The 15,294-nt window shown below is 46.2% G+C and overlaps 1 long non-coding RNA gene across 6 annotated transcripts in view; it reads left to right on the forward strand.

The window, feature by feature from the left end:
• Positions 1 to 4,468: 4,468 nt before the first annotated feature.
• Positions 4,469 to 15,294, forward strand: part of LOC128116555 (uncharacterized) — a 215,108-nt gene continuing 204,282 nt past the window's right edge. For 2 of the 6 annotated variants that reach the window (XR_008220505.1, XR_008220507.1), the window contains exon 1: positions 4,484 to 4,906. This is a non-coding gene — a long non-coding RNA (uncharacterized LOC128116555). Of the gene's footprint in view, positions 4,907 to 15,294 lie in introns of all 6 variants that reach the window. The other 4 variants (XR_008220506.1, XR_008220502.1, XR_008220503.1 and 1 more) reach the window with 4 other exon arrangements.

Here is a 15,294-nt window from a genome sequence, read left to right on the forward strand (position 1 = left end):
GCTATAAACATAGTTGAGCATGTATCTTTGTGATATGATTGAGCATTCCTTGGGTATATGCCCAAGAGTGGTATGACTGGGTCTTGAGGTAGATCGATTCCCAATTTTCTGAGAAACTGCCATACTGATTTCCACAGTGGTTGTACAAGTTTGCATTTCCACCAACAGTGGAGGAACATTCCCTTTGCTCCACATCCTCTCCAACATTGACTGTTATTAGTGTTTTTGATCATAGCCAGTGAATGATTATCTTGCTTGAAGCAGTGTTGCAGGACTGTAATTAGTACATGGATAGGGGCATTCTAGGCTAGCCTGTGCTACATAATGAGACTGTCCAAAGAAAGACTGTATTTTCTACTGAGACTCCTTCCATATAGTAGGGACACCTAGGCTAGCTACCTGATGATATGCTATCAACTATCAGTAGCTCACAGGCAAGGACTCCCACTCTCTACTCAGAGCTGCATTTTCTTCTTTTGTTTCACATCTAAATGACCAGTCCCACCGATCACTGGTTGCTGAGACACAGAACCTGGCAATCATCCCCACTCCTCCCTTCTCCCCCTCATTCTTGTTTATCTGGTAGGTTTATTCTCCATATCCAGTCCTTCTCTGTATTCCCAAGGTGACCTTTCTAGTCCATCCATCTGCCATGACCTCCTAACTGGACTTTGCTTCTGATCAGACTGTACTGAAATCCATTCTTTGCATGACAGGCTGGGTGATGTTTCTAATGGGCAGGATGCCTCAAGTCTCAGTACTGCTTACAGATCTTCAAGACAAAAGTGAAACACTCACCATGGAATGCAGGGCCTCTAGGAGCTGGTTTAACGTTCTGTTCTCTGCTCTAACCTGTCCTGGGGACTCTGTACTCTAGTTTCCGATTCCTGACAGACTCTTCCCTTTGCTCAAATGCCTCTCTGGCAGACTGGCAAACCCAACTTCATTTTCCAAGTCTCAGCACAGGCTCCTCCCCTCTTTTCATCTTTTGCCAAGTGCAGGCCTCCCTGAGTGCTGCCACATCTGGACCCAAGCCCCTTCTTCCTGCTCTCTCTCAAGAGTCATTCACTGGCTCATGGAGTCACCCATGTTTATGGAACTGGTGCTGGAGATGGGTGGTCAGCTCAAAACACATGGTTCTTAGCTTAACAGAAAATTGTCTGCAACTGTTGACCTGTCTTATTCAATGAGCCTTGACTGAATGACTAATCACCTTGTTCTTATACGCCTCCAGATCTGCTGTTCTCTCTTCCTGGAGTGGTATCTTGTCTTTAGTCTGGCTTCTTCTCATGAGTCAGATTAACTAGAGTCAAGTCCCTTCTGGCTCCATCCCCCTCTATCTTTTGGGCTGCATTTGCTGTCTCATAATATAGGAGGAGCTCAGTCTTGTCTGATGGTAGAATGGAGGTTTTATATAGAGAAGCAGATGTAGAGAAAGGAAGGACTGGTCCAGAACATGGATATCTTTCATTGCAGCTCCAATAACTACAGCCACAGAAATTGCAGTATGGAATGGAGGGTGGCAACTTGAAGACAGCATTGCAGCTCACAAGCAGCAGCGGAGTGTGGAGAAATGAGCTAATGCCATGAAGAAGAATGCCTGCTCTCTCGAATGAAAAGGGTCTGAGCGCCAGTCTGCTCTTATTCATCTTTACGTCTCTGAACCCCTGGAGGATTATTTAAGAAACTAATCTTCATGTCACAAAGAGATATTTAAACTTTAACCATTCTTTTGGCTCCATGTTAGTCTACTTTCCTCCAAAAAAGAAAATTGAGTGATAGGGGGGCCCTTGTCTTGCCTGCATGAGGTCTACAGTTTAAACCCCAGTAAACACCGAGGAAGGGAGGGAGGGAGGAAGGAAGAAAAGAAGGAAGAAAGAAAATGGCCAAGGTGACTCAGTAGGTTAAGGTGCTTGCTACCAAGTCTGATGACTTGAGTTTAATCCCAGGGACCCACATGCTGGAATGAGAGATCCAACTCCTACAAGCTGTCCCCTGACTTCCACACATGCTCCCTGGCCTGTGCACATAAATAAATATAGTCAAAACATTTTTCCTTCCTCATTTTTTTTTCCCCCAAGACAAAGTTTCTCTGTGTAGCCCTGTCCTGGAACTCACTCTGTAGATCAGGTTGGCCTTAAACTCAGAGATCTACCTGCCCCTGCCTCCCGAGTGCTAGCAATTAAAGGGGTGCACCACCACAACCAGCTTTAAAACCTTTATTTTGTAACATAAATGTAATTTGATGGTGGCGCATGCCTTTAATCCCAGCACTTGGCAGAGGCAGGTGGATCTCTATGAGTTTGAGGCCAGCTTGATCTACAAAGAGAAACCCTGTCTCAAAAACAAACAACCAAACAAAACTAATATATAAATAAAAACAAATATAGCACAATTTTTCTTTGAAAAAAAAAAAGGCTGATAAGATGGTTCAGAGCATGAAAGTTGCTTCTTGCTAACCCTGACTTCTTCAATCTGACACCAGAGATCCACATGAAGGGAAGAGAGAACATCCCCTAAAAGTTGTTCTCTGGCCTCCATGCCAGCATGCCTGTACACATATACACACAAACAAAAATAAATACATGTTTAAAAATTAAAGAGAAATAATATAAACAATGCATTTAAAAATAGTTTGAGATATTGACGTTCAAGATAAAACTGTTTTTGCTTTATCAGCCTCAGCCACGCATCAATTCATATGTCTAGATCATCCGTCCTGTGCCTGACCTCACTTCTAGAATTTATTAACGCTCTTGAAAGGTACCCCTGGCTGATAGTTTACTTTTTCCGTATTTTTGTGTAATTTAAATATTTTAATATATATAGAGAAAGCATCACTATTGCAAGAAGAAAATTACTTTTACATTTTTATTTATTTATTTACTTATTTTTGTTTTTTTGAGATGAGATCTCATGTATACAAGGCTGGCCTCCAAGTCCATGTAGCTAAAGACAGCCTTGAACTCCTGATCTTCTTGCCTCCACAGAGACTTCAGGCATTTGCCCCCACACCTGGGTTTATGTGGTACTTGGGGTCAAACCCAGGACTTGAGCATACTGTGGCTCCATCTCTGTACTGAGAGTGACTTTAAAACAAAATTAAAAGCAGATACATTATAATGTTTGTTCTGGATGGCAGCGCTATTAAAAATACTTTCTTCTGTGAAATTTTACTGGGAAAAAATTTAAACATTCCATAAAAGGAACTTTATAAAAGGAAATTAAAAAAATAGGAGTCTATGATTAGCACAGCAGAATTCAGTCCTGAGAAAGGCAAGTGGGGTGAAGGTCAAAGGTGAATGAGCCTGGATGAAGTCTTCAGTCATTAGGGGGCTACATTATACACGGCTAATGGACTAACCAACTAACCGAAGGACCAGGCAGCATCTTTAGGATTTGGTACTGGGCCTTGGAGAGAGAGAGAGAGCCTGGAGAGCCCGTGGTTACAGCTTCTCAAAGTCGCTGCAGGTGGCTTGAGAAATGCCGGAAGCATTGAAAGCGCCTACTGCACCTGTGTAGACACGAACTTCAGAACCATCTTCCTTCTCTAGCTTAAGAGGTAGTGGATAATCTTAACCTAGGGATTTGCTCAGCCACTCAAGAGTGGAAAGGAGGCCGACTCAGCGCGATTATTTGTGCACATCGCACTGGCGCACATTTTCTTTTCAACAACAGAGAAATCTTCGTGTGGCTAAGGAGCAACGAAAAGAGAAGAGATTGAATGCATCACAGAGGGATGGAGGAGATGAAGACTCTCTCAGAGGTTGAAATAATGTGAGATGTAGTGTCCCGGTTAAGACTGGGGTCCTATTCCTTTCCACAGTTATCTTATCTTCTAGTCATGCATATCGCTTTTCACCGGACTCAGGTTTCCCTCTAGGGTCCGAGTCTATCTCATCTTTCATTCCCCTTCCCGGTTGTAGCGTGGTACCACGCTGAACTAAACGTTGATATCACCTTACACCTGTTCACTCCCGGATTTAATATAGAGAAAACACGGTATTCACGTGCCACCCATAGTAGCCTTCTTTCTTTGGAGAGGCTTTTGGACATCTGAGAGTTAGTTTAATACCCTGTATCGGCAAAGAGTGAGGGATGATGCACGGACCGGTGGTCCTCTCTCAGCTCAGGTTCGCTTAGTGCGTGCGTTCCTCCATCCTTCTCGCAAGAATACCCAGGGGTGCTCTCAGATTGTGGGATAGATTCAGGGGTCTTCTATGGGAACTGCTGACCTCATTTCTAAGCGTCTTGGTCCTTTTCATTCACTGGAGTCCCCTTCTCTATCTGAAAAGTAGGAAGACTGCTAGCCTTCAAGGTGAAGGGGGAGGAGGTGTCTGTTTTAGAGAGAAACAGTGGGAGGGGAGACAGTTGACATCTCCTGGGTGTACCGCTGGCTGCGTGGGACCTGAGTGTGAGTGTGGCCAGAACTCCCAGCCCAGGGCGGACAGAGTGTGTTCTCTACTAGAGCCATCCGGGCACTAGGCAGCCTCAGTGGCATGCCACCTCCGTGCGGTCCTCCTCTCAGGCGTGGTGCCTTCTTTGCCTGGGATAGCAAGTAGAGGGGCGAGCAGGACCCCGCAGGCCGGGGACCTTCAGGCACCAGAAGACCCGGGACACACGCGGCCCGCCCGGTGGCGCGCGCTTCTCCCCCTCCCCCGCGGTCGGGAGCGAGCCGCCGTGACGTCACGGGCCACCCGCCAGCCCCGCGCTCCACCGGGCAGAGCGCGTGCAGCCGCCGAGCACATGGACCCGCTGGTCGAGCAGGCTCCGCAAGGCCGAGATGAAGAGGAACTGCGGACCAGGATGCGAAACAGGACCCCCGAAGCCCCCGGAGTGGATATTCACGCGGAAAGGATGTTGGCAGTCCTGGCGACCTGGGAGTCATGGCTGAATTCACCCTCCCGTAAGTTCCAAGTTTATCCCCAGGAAACTCTGGAGCTCAGGGATGTACAGTCTGGATAGAGGAAAGGGGCTTTTGGATTCACTTTTCCTCATCACTAGACTCGAAGATTGCCAGGGAGTTTGGGTTGGGGTGAGGGGTGTGGGTGCGGGGGAGGTTACACAGAATGGCCCTTGAATAGAGATAGTTCTGGATTTATGCACTTGATCACAAGCCTATTTCCTCATGTCTAAAAAAGAGACGCCCCCTGCAATCAGCGCAGATTTGGGGCCGCTGATGTGGTTTGGAGGCCTCATTTGCGAAACTGGAAGTCTGAGTCGAGTGATGCTCCCTCCATCCTTGGCCAGCCCTCCTCTGAGACACCCCCTCGGGGCAGAAAGAAGGTGCTCTCCTAAAACTCCAAACTGTGTCATGAAACTTTCTCGGCTTTTGTATTGCATTCCTGTGTTTGTTGAAGGCCCCCACACCCTCATCGTGCTAATTCTATATGGATGGGATGTTGATTTAACTAGATTGGCCCTTCCTTGGCTAATATTTTCTGCTGTACCCACGGTGTGGTGTGGGGAGAGCGGCGCAGACTTCCAGGAAGCGCAGCCATGAAGCTACATGTGCCCATGTGTGGACTCATCATGGATTTTCCTACTAGTTTTCAAGCCTGCGTTAGTCTATTCTTTTGAGCTCTTGACTTCAGGATATTCTAGAAGATCATGAAAAGTAGAGACATCACTTAAGAGGGTGTAGGGACAAGAGGGTGAGGTTTCTGTTTTCTTTCTGCTCTTGTGCTTTTGAGGAGCCGTTGTCAATTGGCCTAGAGAAAGCCATGGAGAAGTGTGTCCTGGTGTGTGTGTGTGTGTGTGTGTGTGTGTGTGTGTGTGTGTGTGTGTGTGTGTGTGTGTGTTGGGGAGGGCTAAGGATGCAGTGTTCTGTCTGCTGAACAGCATGAGGTAGGATGTTGCAGGCCCTGTTTTGCATATGGGCAGTGACAAGTTGGGGCTTGTTCAGTTGCCACGGTCCTGTGGTCATAGCTAGTCCCTCTAAAGCTCTAGCCAGTGGGAAAGGGTTTGTGTTCAATCCTTGGAAGTCCAAGTGGGATTTCCTCCAAGATTTGTCAGGAGCAAAACTGTCAGGAAAGCAGACGACACCCATGACTGGGAAAAACCTCGTGGCCTGCTCTCCAGGACTGGAAGTGTGTTGGTTACAACCTGCAGGTGAGGATGTGCTTTATGGTTTGGGGGCTCAACCAGGTTCATGATAGATTTGGTAAGACATCAAGACTGGGTTAGAACATTGTGGGCTGTCATGCTGGGGACCGTCTTCCTCCCCCAGCTGTCTGGGAGTGACTGGTAATGGGACTGCCTTGTTGTGCTGCCTAGGTAAGGGTGGCTGCATCTTCCTGCTGTACCTGCCTTGAGTGCAGAATTTTGCATCAACCGGGTTCTCTTGAGAAGTGGAAGAAATCGATTTCTTCCTTTCTTTTTTATTTATTTTCTTCTCTTTTAACAACCACCACGAACTCATCCTGATTTGCTTCTGTGGCAGCAGCTTTCAGAGCTCTAAGAGTCCTTCCTCTCTTGTTTCTGATGTTTCTGGTGATCTGTGTGACTGGTCCTCAGAAAGCCTGTGGAGTTCTGAAGCATCTCCATGGTTTCAATTCTTGTCTCCTTTTAACTCGGAAGACTTGCAGGCAGCCCACCCGCCTGGTTTCTGAGGCCTGTGTTTGCCACGTCTGGGACCTTTTGTCTGCCAGGGCTAGGTGCTACCTCAGCTGCTGACTCTCTTGGACCCACAGTTAACTCCCTTCTCTTCCATTTTGTGTGAGTGGCCCTGAATTTGCTCATATCAAGGACAGGCCAGCCTTTTCCTGGGCACATGGAGGGCTAGGCATATTTGCTGGACTCTATTCCTTAATATGTATATTTGAGAATTCCATGAGTATGGCATTTACATCATTTTTATCCCTCTTTCTTCCCTGCAACTCCTGATGTGACCCCCAGCCCCCTCTCAAATTCATAACTTCTTTTTAAATTATACACACACACACACACACACACACACACACACACACACACACACACGTATTTATAAACATAGCCAGTGGAGTTCATTTAATGTTGCTTGTGTGTAGATGTGTTTAGAGCCGACTTCTGGGGATTGGGTAACTTAATAGAGACTCATCCATGGAAAAAACTGATTCTTCCTCAGCAGCCATTAGCTCCCCATCTAGGGGTAAGGCTTTATGAAGTTTGCTCCATTCACATGGGCATTTAAACTGGTGGTGTGGTGGTCCCTGTTCTTTAGAGTGGTAACTAAATGCCAGTAAATGACTATACTTCAATATGTTTTAGATACCACATGGCCTTTCCATGCACTGGCTTGTTATTGTGTCTTTCCTTCTCTAGCTGGGTGGAAATATAACATTCTCCACCCTGCTGAGCCCCCCATCCCCAACCCATTTTCCTTCCTAATGTCAGTTTGTGATGAGACTGGGATTTATCTTCCATGGCGTATCTAATATCTGTGTTAGCGTATTGACTCAAAAAGGGGAGTGGAACAACAATAAGAGTAGAGCCAGGCAGTGGAGATGGCTCCGGGGTACAAGTGCTTTCCTGGCAAGTCTGGTCACTGACTGAAGCTCATGGTGGAAGAAGAGAACCGACTCCCGAACGTTGTCTCTTGGTTGTCTTTTGACCTCTCCAGGCATGCTTAGGCATATCCTCTATCTCATGCGGCCTTTCTACATACACACACAAATCAATTAAAAAAAAAAAGACTAGCCTTTGAAGCCAGGTGTGGTGGCTCATGCCTATAATCCTAGCATATGAGAAGTTGAAGCAGGAGGATTATCATGAGTTCAGAGCCAGCGTTGGATGTGGGCCTGCTTGAACTCCAGTGTGAAGCTTGTCTGGAAAACTAAATATCAGGAAATTCAAACAAAACAAAATCAGCTCACGGTCAGTGAAATCCTGCTGACAATCATGTCTGCATCTTTCTAGAAAGTACCAGAAATCCTATGTCGCATAGAAGGCTGCAAGGTGAATCCTTTGTTTACCCATCAGCATACTAGCTGTGCCTGACCATGTGTAACCTTGGAGATCAGCCCAGATGTGAGATTTGGGGCTGTATGGCTGTAGATCATGTGAGCTCTTTGGTAGGGGCCTGGATGGTCTGTTTTGCTCTTCTGAAACCATGAAATCCAAGGAACAATGCATAGTCACAGGAACTGATAGGAACAAGGACAGTAGTATGACAGTGACTTTCAATTTCTCTAGTATGCTAAGCTTATTCTTTTTATTTGTGTTGTCCACAACTTTGCAAAGTACTTAAGAGAGAATGTCCAGCCGTCATGGAATTCTTTTTATGGGTAGGGTTGTGTGTATTTGTTTTAGCCTAGGCTGCCCTTGAAATAACATTCTATCTGCCTCAACCTCCCATGTATTGGAATCATAGGTGTATCTCACCACGTTCAGGCTAGTTTTAAAGGCTTTCGATATATTCTTTCATTTTAGCCTCCCAGCAATCCCCCGGAAGATAGGATTATTACTATCATCAGTTTTTAGAATAGGAACACAGCTCGGGGTTAAAGGCATCACCCCAGGCCAGATAGCTAGGCAGCAGCAAAGCAGATGGGATTTAGATCAGTGCTGCTTGGGCCACGTTCAGAAGTCAGGAGATAGTCAAGTGAAGAACAAACTAAAAGATAGCCCCTGGCCTTGAGCGGGATGCCGGAGTATGCCCAGCCTGCACACCCGGCTCAGGGACCTGTAGAAGTGGCTGCCTTTGTTTGGCTGCCGGTCTTTGCTGCCACACACAGCAGGCTGAGATCAGACAAAGGTTCAATGCTGGAAGAGTTCTGGGCTGTGGTCTTGGAAGGGGTCTGCTCGGGCTTGGGCAGGAGCCTTGCGTGGGGAGAGGTGGGAAGGTTTGGGTGGTGCCTATGATCATTAGCAAATAGCTCCATCCAGGCATCCTGCTTGGCCTTGTGACCAAAATCATTCTAGCATTGTGTCCTGCATTGAATTACTGTTGACTTTCCAGCAGATGGAAGCTGGAGCTCCCTTGATATCACTAAAGCTTCTTCTCTCTCCCTCCCTTCTCTCTGAGCACCAGCCTGTCTGTTAGGGGTATTCCGGACAGGACCTTCATCAGTACAGCGATGGTGACGGTCTTCCCTGCACCCTCTCATCAAGAGAAAAAAACACTAGCTTGTTGGTGTAGTCTTGGAGCCATGAGTTCCCCTCTTCTAGCCTGTGCTCTCCCTCCCTCCTCCCCTCTCTCCCTCCCTTTTTCTCTTCTTTCTTTTCTTCCCTGCTGTTCCCGGGGTCCAGCCCAGGGAATCAGGCATGCTAGCTAAGTGCTCTACCCTACCTGAGCTATACTCTTAGCCCATGGCCTTATTAAGTCTTTTCCTTGTCTTGTTTGTTTTGTTTTGTTAGACCGTGTCTCTATGTAGCCCTGGCTGTCCTGGGTATCTATGTAGACCTGACTGGCTTCAAACTAACAAAAATCTACCTGCTTCTTCCTCCCAAGTGCTGGATTAAAGGCGGTGTGCCGCCACACCCAGCTTCTTTTCTGCTTTTTGAGATAGGGTCTCCTGTATTCCAGGTTGGTTTTAAATTCCCAGTCCTTCCTCTTCCTCCAGAGTGCTGGAATAACCAATGTTTGTCAGTACGTTCAACTCTTTTTTCATCTCAGAATTCTGTTGCTTTGGTTTGTTGTTTATATATAGGCTCTTCCTTTTTTTAATGATATATTATTTTTACGTACATATTTTGCTCTTGTGTATGTATGGGCAACACTTGTACCAGGTGCCTGCAGAGTTACAGACAGTTGTCAGTTGCTATGTGGTTGCTGGGAATCGAACCCAGATCCTCCGGAAGAGCAGACAGTGCTCTTAACCACCAAGTTGTCTCTCTAATGACATAGTTTTTTTTTTTTAATTTGAAGCCAGAGCTGTGCATATGCCAAGCAAGTGAGCTGTGGCACCAGCAATCGATGGCCTCCTGTTTTGATTGGTGGGGAAGCTGTTTCATTTACCTGCTTCTCTTCCATCATTGACCTTAAACTTCTTGTGAGTAGGCTGTCTGGTGCCTACACAGCTCTGGGCCTTGGAAATCAGAACTGCTTTGTCTTCAAGGAAAGCAGTACCTGCTGCCTCTACTGATACTGCCTTTTAGTTGTGAAACGATTTGACAGGGTGGGAAGTGAGGCCTTACCTCCAAGGAAAGGACATTTGAAAAAGGAGGAAGCTGACCAGCTGCAAGAGGCAGCCTGGGCCATGTAAAGGAAATGAGTGTAGGGTCTGGAGAAATGGCTCAGAGGTTAATAACACTGGCTAGTCTTCCAGAGGACCTGAGTTCGATTCCCAGCATCTACATGTCAGTTAACAACTGTCTGCAACTCCAGTCGCAGAGGATCTAAGGGCACCAGGCATCTATTCAGTACACAGAAACAGATGCAGACAAAAAACCCTAGACATAAAATAAATAAAATAAGATATATCTTAAAAAAAAAAAAAAAGGAACTGAGTGTAGATCCCTGTTACTTTTGAGCAAGTATGTCACCTCAGTTTCCGTGTGTGTGAAATGGGTTGATGAAGCACTAAGCTGCTGTGAGGAAGAAATGATAATCAGAGGGAGGGCTTAAAGGGCAAAGGACCTAGGGTCAGCCCTCCACTCCCCAGTCAAAGCTAGCAAATGGCATTACTCTGCAACCGGACCCATTCTGGGTCTGAATACAGATCTTGAGATGGCCAGTGACTTCACCAATCGGCATTGGAAAGAAGTTCTGGCTGAAATAAGATACGAGAAGAAAGCAAGCCTTCTGCATGAGCATTAGTGCCGAGATCAGAGGGCGCAACCTCAGCGGCTGGACTGGCTTGCACACAGCCGAGGGAAGCTCATGGTGCCATAATTTATTCAGCTCCACTACAGGGTGGTTGTGTCCACTGAGGGATGGCGCCCAGCACTCAGTGCAGAAGTAAGCCCTTGAGTGAAAACCATCATCGCCATTGTTTATTATTCTTCAGGCCTGTTTGCCTGGTGAATCAGCCCTGCTGTTTGCTGCTCTTTCGAGCATGACTCGAGTGACTCATTCATTTACTGAGCACTTGCTGGGTGCCAGGCACTAGCCTAGCCGCTAAAGAACTAGCAAGAGCAAATAGACAAAAGTACGTGCCATCCTATGGCTTCCGTTTTCATAAAGGTCACACAAGACAACAGGGTGGAGGGAGGGAAAGAAGGAGAGAGGGAGGTGGGGGGAGGCATGATGTCAGTGCCACGTGGGCCTAGTACCCTCTACAAATAGCGGGTGCTCAGCACGTGTCCTGTCGGGCCTGGCACACAGTGGGCACCATGTAAGTACTGCTCGCTGTGTTTATTATCTTCTTTCTTTGGTGGCTGCCTTGTAAAATGTCCTTCCTCCCAGTTCCTCTGAGTTTTACTTTCTTTCATCATGCTTGCCTGATTTTCAGGTGGACTGAGTGTATCATTTCCCAGGAAATGGTTAAACCCTTTGAGGCTGAAGACTCATACCTACTCACTCAGTCCTTCATTATCACGCGCTTGGGATATGTTCACTGCCGGCCTGTTCTATTCCAACATGCTTCCGTGCTAGCTGAACTTATGTTATAGCAAGATGAGGCAGGCAAGGAATTATGCACATAATAATGGCATAGTATCTGTGAGGGTCACAATTCCACCGAGCCTAGACGGTTAGCATCTGGAGGGCTGGAGTGGGTTGCAGAAGGATGCTGTCTCGGTAGAGCAGTTCCATTGAGAAGCTGCTGCTGAGCTGTCGTGCAGGCTGAGGAGCTAGTGTGCTGATGTGGGGCTGTGTATTTTAGGCCCTGGGGAGAGGTCAGACAGTGGCCCAAGGTCAGGGTGGAGAGTGAGACTTGGGAGCAGCAAGAAGAGCAAAATCGGTCCGAGGAGAGCCAGGTGACAGCAACAGAAACAAACTGGAGAGCCACATGCTACAGTGCCTTTTAGAAACTCTGCAAAAGCTCTCATTGTTTGTGTGTGTTGGGGTGGCTGAATGTAAGTGTGTTTGAGCACATGTGTGTGCATGGTGCATGTGCAAACCCAGAGGACATTCCTCAGGTGCAATACACCTTTTTTTGTTGGTTGGTTGGTTTTCAGACAGGATCTCTCATTGGCCTGAAGTTCATTGAATAAATAGGCTAGGCTGCAAGCGAGCGTGTCTTTTTTTTATATGGGTTTTGAGGATTTAACTCAGGTTGTCTTGATTGCAAGGCAAGCACCTTATTGGCCGAACTCACTCCCTAATTGTCTTAGTTAGGGTTTTATTGCTGTGAAGACACACCATGACTATGGCAACTCTTCTAAAGGAAAACATTTAATTGAGGCTAGCTCACAGTTTTGAGAGGTTTAGTCCATTATTGTCATGGCGAGAAGTATGGTGGCATGCAAACAGACCTGGAGAAGGAGCTGAGAGTTCTACATCTTGATCCTCAAGCAACAGAAGGGGACTGTGTGCCCTACTGGGTGTAGCTTGAGCATGTGTGACCTCAAAGCCCCCCACCCTCCCAGTGCCACATCTCCTCCAACAAGGCCACATCTACTCTATCAAGGCCATATCTCCTTCCCAATAGTGTCACCCCCTATGGACCAAGCACTCAAACATGAGTCTGTGGGGGCCATTCTTATTCAAACCACCATACTAATCCTCTTTCTTTTTCTGAGACCACATCTCTATGTATAGTTCAGGATCACTGTGTCACCCAGGGTGGCCTGGACCTTGTAGGAAGCCTTCTGCCTCAACTTCCCAAGTGCTGGGATTACACACATGTGCCAGGGCTCCAAACCGTAAGCTCTTATCTTTTACCCTGTGAAAGAGAGATTCATTGAAGTGTTATTAGGTATCGATGTAATTATGTCCAACTTGACTTTTGAAATCAGCGTGCTGGCTTTGGTGCGGAGAAGAAAGTAAATCAAGGTTGGCAGTGGAGTGTGAGGAGCCAGTAGACAAGCATTGTGAGTGCTTCTCTAGGCTGTGAGCTGTGAATGAGGCTATAGCAACAGGCTGCTAGCTCTTCCCTGAAGATCCCAGCATGTAAAATTCCACCATTCAGCACACTAATAGCCTTGTGTCCAGAGTATTTGAAATGAACTTGGAATATGCTCTGTTAAGTACATACAAGATTCTTGAATGCACAACCAAAAGGGATGTAAAATCTGAGCAATACAGTTTAAAATTTTGATTGGATATCAAAAGAAAGGGCAACTGGGCGGTGGTGATGCACGCCTTTAATCCCAGCACTCGGGAAGCAGTGGCAGGTGGATCTCTGTGAGTTGGAGGCCAACCTGCGCTACAGAGTGAGTTCCAGGAAAGGCGCAAAGCTACACAGAGAAACCCTGTCTCGAAATACAAAAACAAACAAAACAAAAAACAAAACAAAACAAAACAAAACAAAAAACCCAAAACTATCTTGGGCTGGAGGGATAGCTCAGCCGTTAAAGGTTAGGGTCACAACCAAAAATATAAGAAAGGGCAACAAATTTAGATATCTTGGGTTAAATGTCATATGTTTTTAAAGTTACTTAAATCTGTTTCTTAAGTTATTTATTGTGACTGCTGGGAAAACTAAAATTATACTTGGCTGGGTGATATTTCTTCCTTCCTTCCTTCCTTCCTTCCTTCCTTCCTTCCTTCCTTCCTTCCTTCCTTCCTTTCTTTCTTTCTTTCTTTCTTTCTTTCATTTTTCGAGACAGGGTTTCTCTGTGTAGCTTTGTGCCTTTCCTGGAACTCACTCTGTAGCCCAGGTTGGCCTCGAACTCACAGAGATCCTCCTGGCTCTGCCTCCTGAGTGCTAGGATTAAAGACGTGTGCCACTACTGCCTGGCTGGGTGATATTTCTATAAGACAGGTCTGAGGTCTGGGAGGCATTCAATGACAGAGTGAGTGGCAGACATGGGATTCTGCAAAGGGAAGAAACCTTACCTTACTTCAAGATGCTTCCAGGAGGCTTGATGTAGCTCAGTTATAGGTTGTTTACTAGGCATGCAGGAGGTCCTGGGCTTGACCCCCAATGCTTATAATAGAGCCAAACATACCTCTAATTCTAGAGGCAGGAGGATCTGCTGTCATGCTCAGCTACATACCGAATTTTGGCCAGTCTGGGATATAGAAGACTCTATTCAAAAATAATGAAACAAAACAAAACAAAGCAAAAAAAAAAAAAAAAAAATCTTCCAGGGGAAAGAAGAAAGAAGGTGAAGGTAACTGCTGATACGTTTGTTGGGAGAAGGCAGGCAGGTGAATGGGACCATAGCCATGTACCTGCTGTAACAGAGAAAACTGGCCCAGGACATGGAGAGATGGGATGTCCTGAGTCTTAGTGGGATCCTTTCTGGCAGGAAGCAGTGGGCTGACCACTGAGCAGCCAGGTCTCTGGGTCACAGGGTAGAAGATAGGAAGTGAGATGTCTGTGGGAAGGTAAGAAACTGGGGCACTATCTAGGTCACCAGTGGTCAGGCTGATTGCTGTGAGGCCGTCGGAATGGGACCTTTGAAAAGCGTCTCAGCAAGGGACAGTTCCCAAGGTTCATGTTTAGCAAGATGCTCGGAAGCATGTGGAAGGTGGGTTTCAGGAGCAAGCACCTGACTTGGGGATTCTGGACTCTTGGTGGGTACAGCTGTGATTAGGGAAATTAAAATTCTCCCATCAAAGAATCTGAAGGAGGGCTGGGGATAGCTCAGTGGTAGAACACTCACCTAACATTCCCAAGATCCCAAGTTCAAGCCCCAGGAAACACCCCCTCACCACTACTACCACCACCAGGGAGGATAGGGAGGGTTAGAGGAAAACTCTATCTAAAAAAAAAAAAATCATTCTGGAGTTAGGGATTTGGCTCAGCAGGAGAGAACATGTTTGTCATGGACAAGGCCCTGTGTAGATTTGATTACCAGCACACACACACACACACACACACACACACACACACACACACACACACGAAGCAAAATTGAAAAACTTCTTCAGTTGAGTATGATCAGTATTATGATGGTTTTGTCTTTTTGCTATTACTTGTTTCTTCGATTGCTATAGTTACCCTGTGCGTGCTCAGCTGCTGGCTTCTTGCTTTGTTACTGCTCAATCATATGCATTCCTGACTATTAGATATGTACTATGCATCTGACATTATTGGCTGAGTAATATCTCTGTTTAGTGGCTGTTTCATTGTTTAATCTTTCCTTTAATTTGATTCTTTTCACTTGGATGCTGAGCTTTATAAACACTGTTATGTAGATGGATTTTTTTTTCTGTCTTTGGCCAATCATGTGACTGAGGTCTTTGTATTCTAGCATCAAAGTATTTTTTAAAATTTTAGATAAATTTGCTGTTTTCTTGGAGACATGTGAAGTTGCCCCTCT

The sequence above is a fragment of the Peromyscus californicus genome, unplaced genomic scaffold (genome assembly GCF_007827085.1).
Source record: "Peromyscus californicus insignis strain IS unplaced genomic scaffold, ASM782708v3 Scaffold_20__1_contigs__length_68692818, whole genome shotgun sequence".
NCBI classification, from domain to species: Eukaryota; Metazoa; Chordata; class Mammalia; order Rodentia; family Cricetidae; genus Peromyscus; species Peromyscus californicus.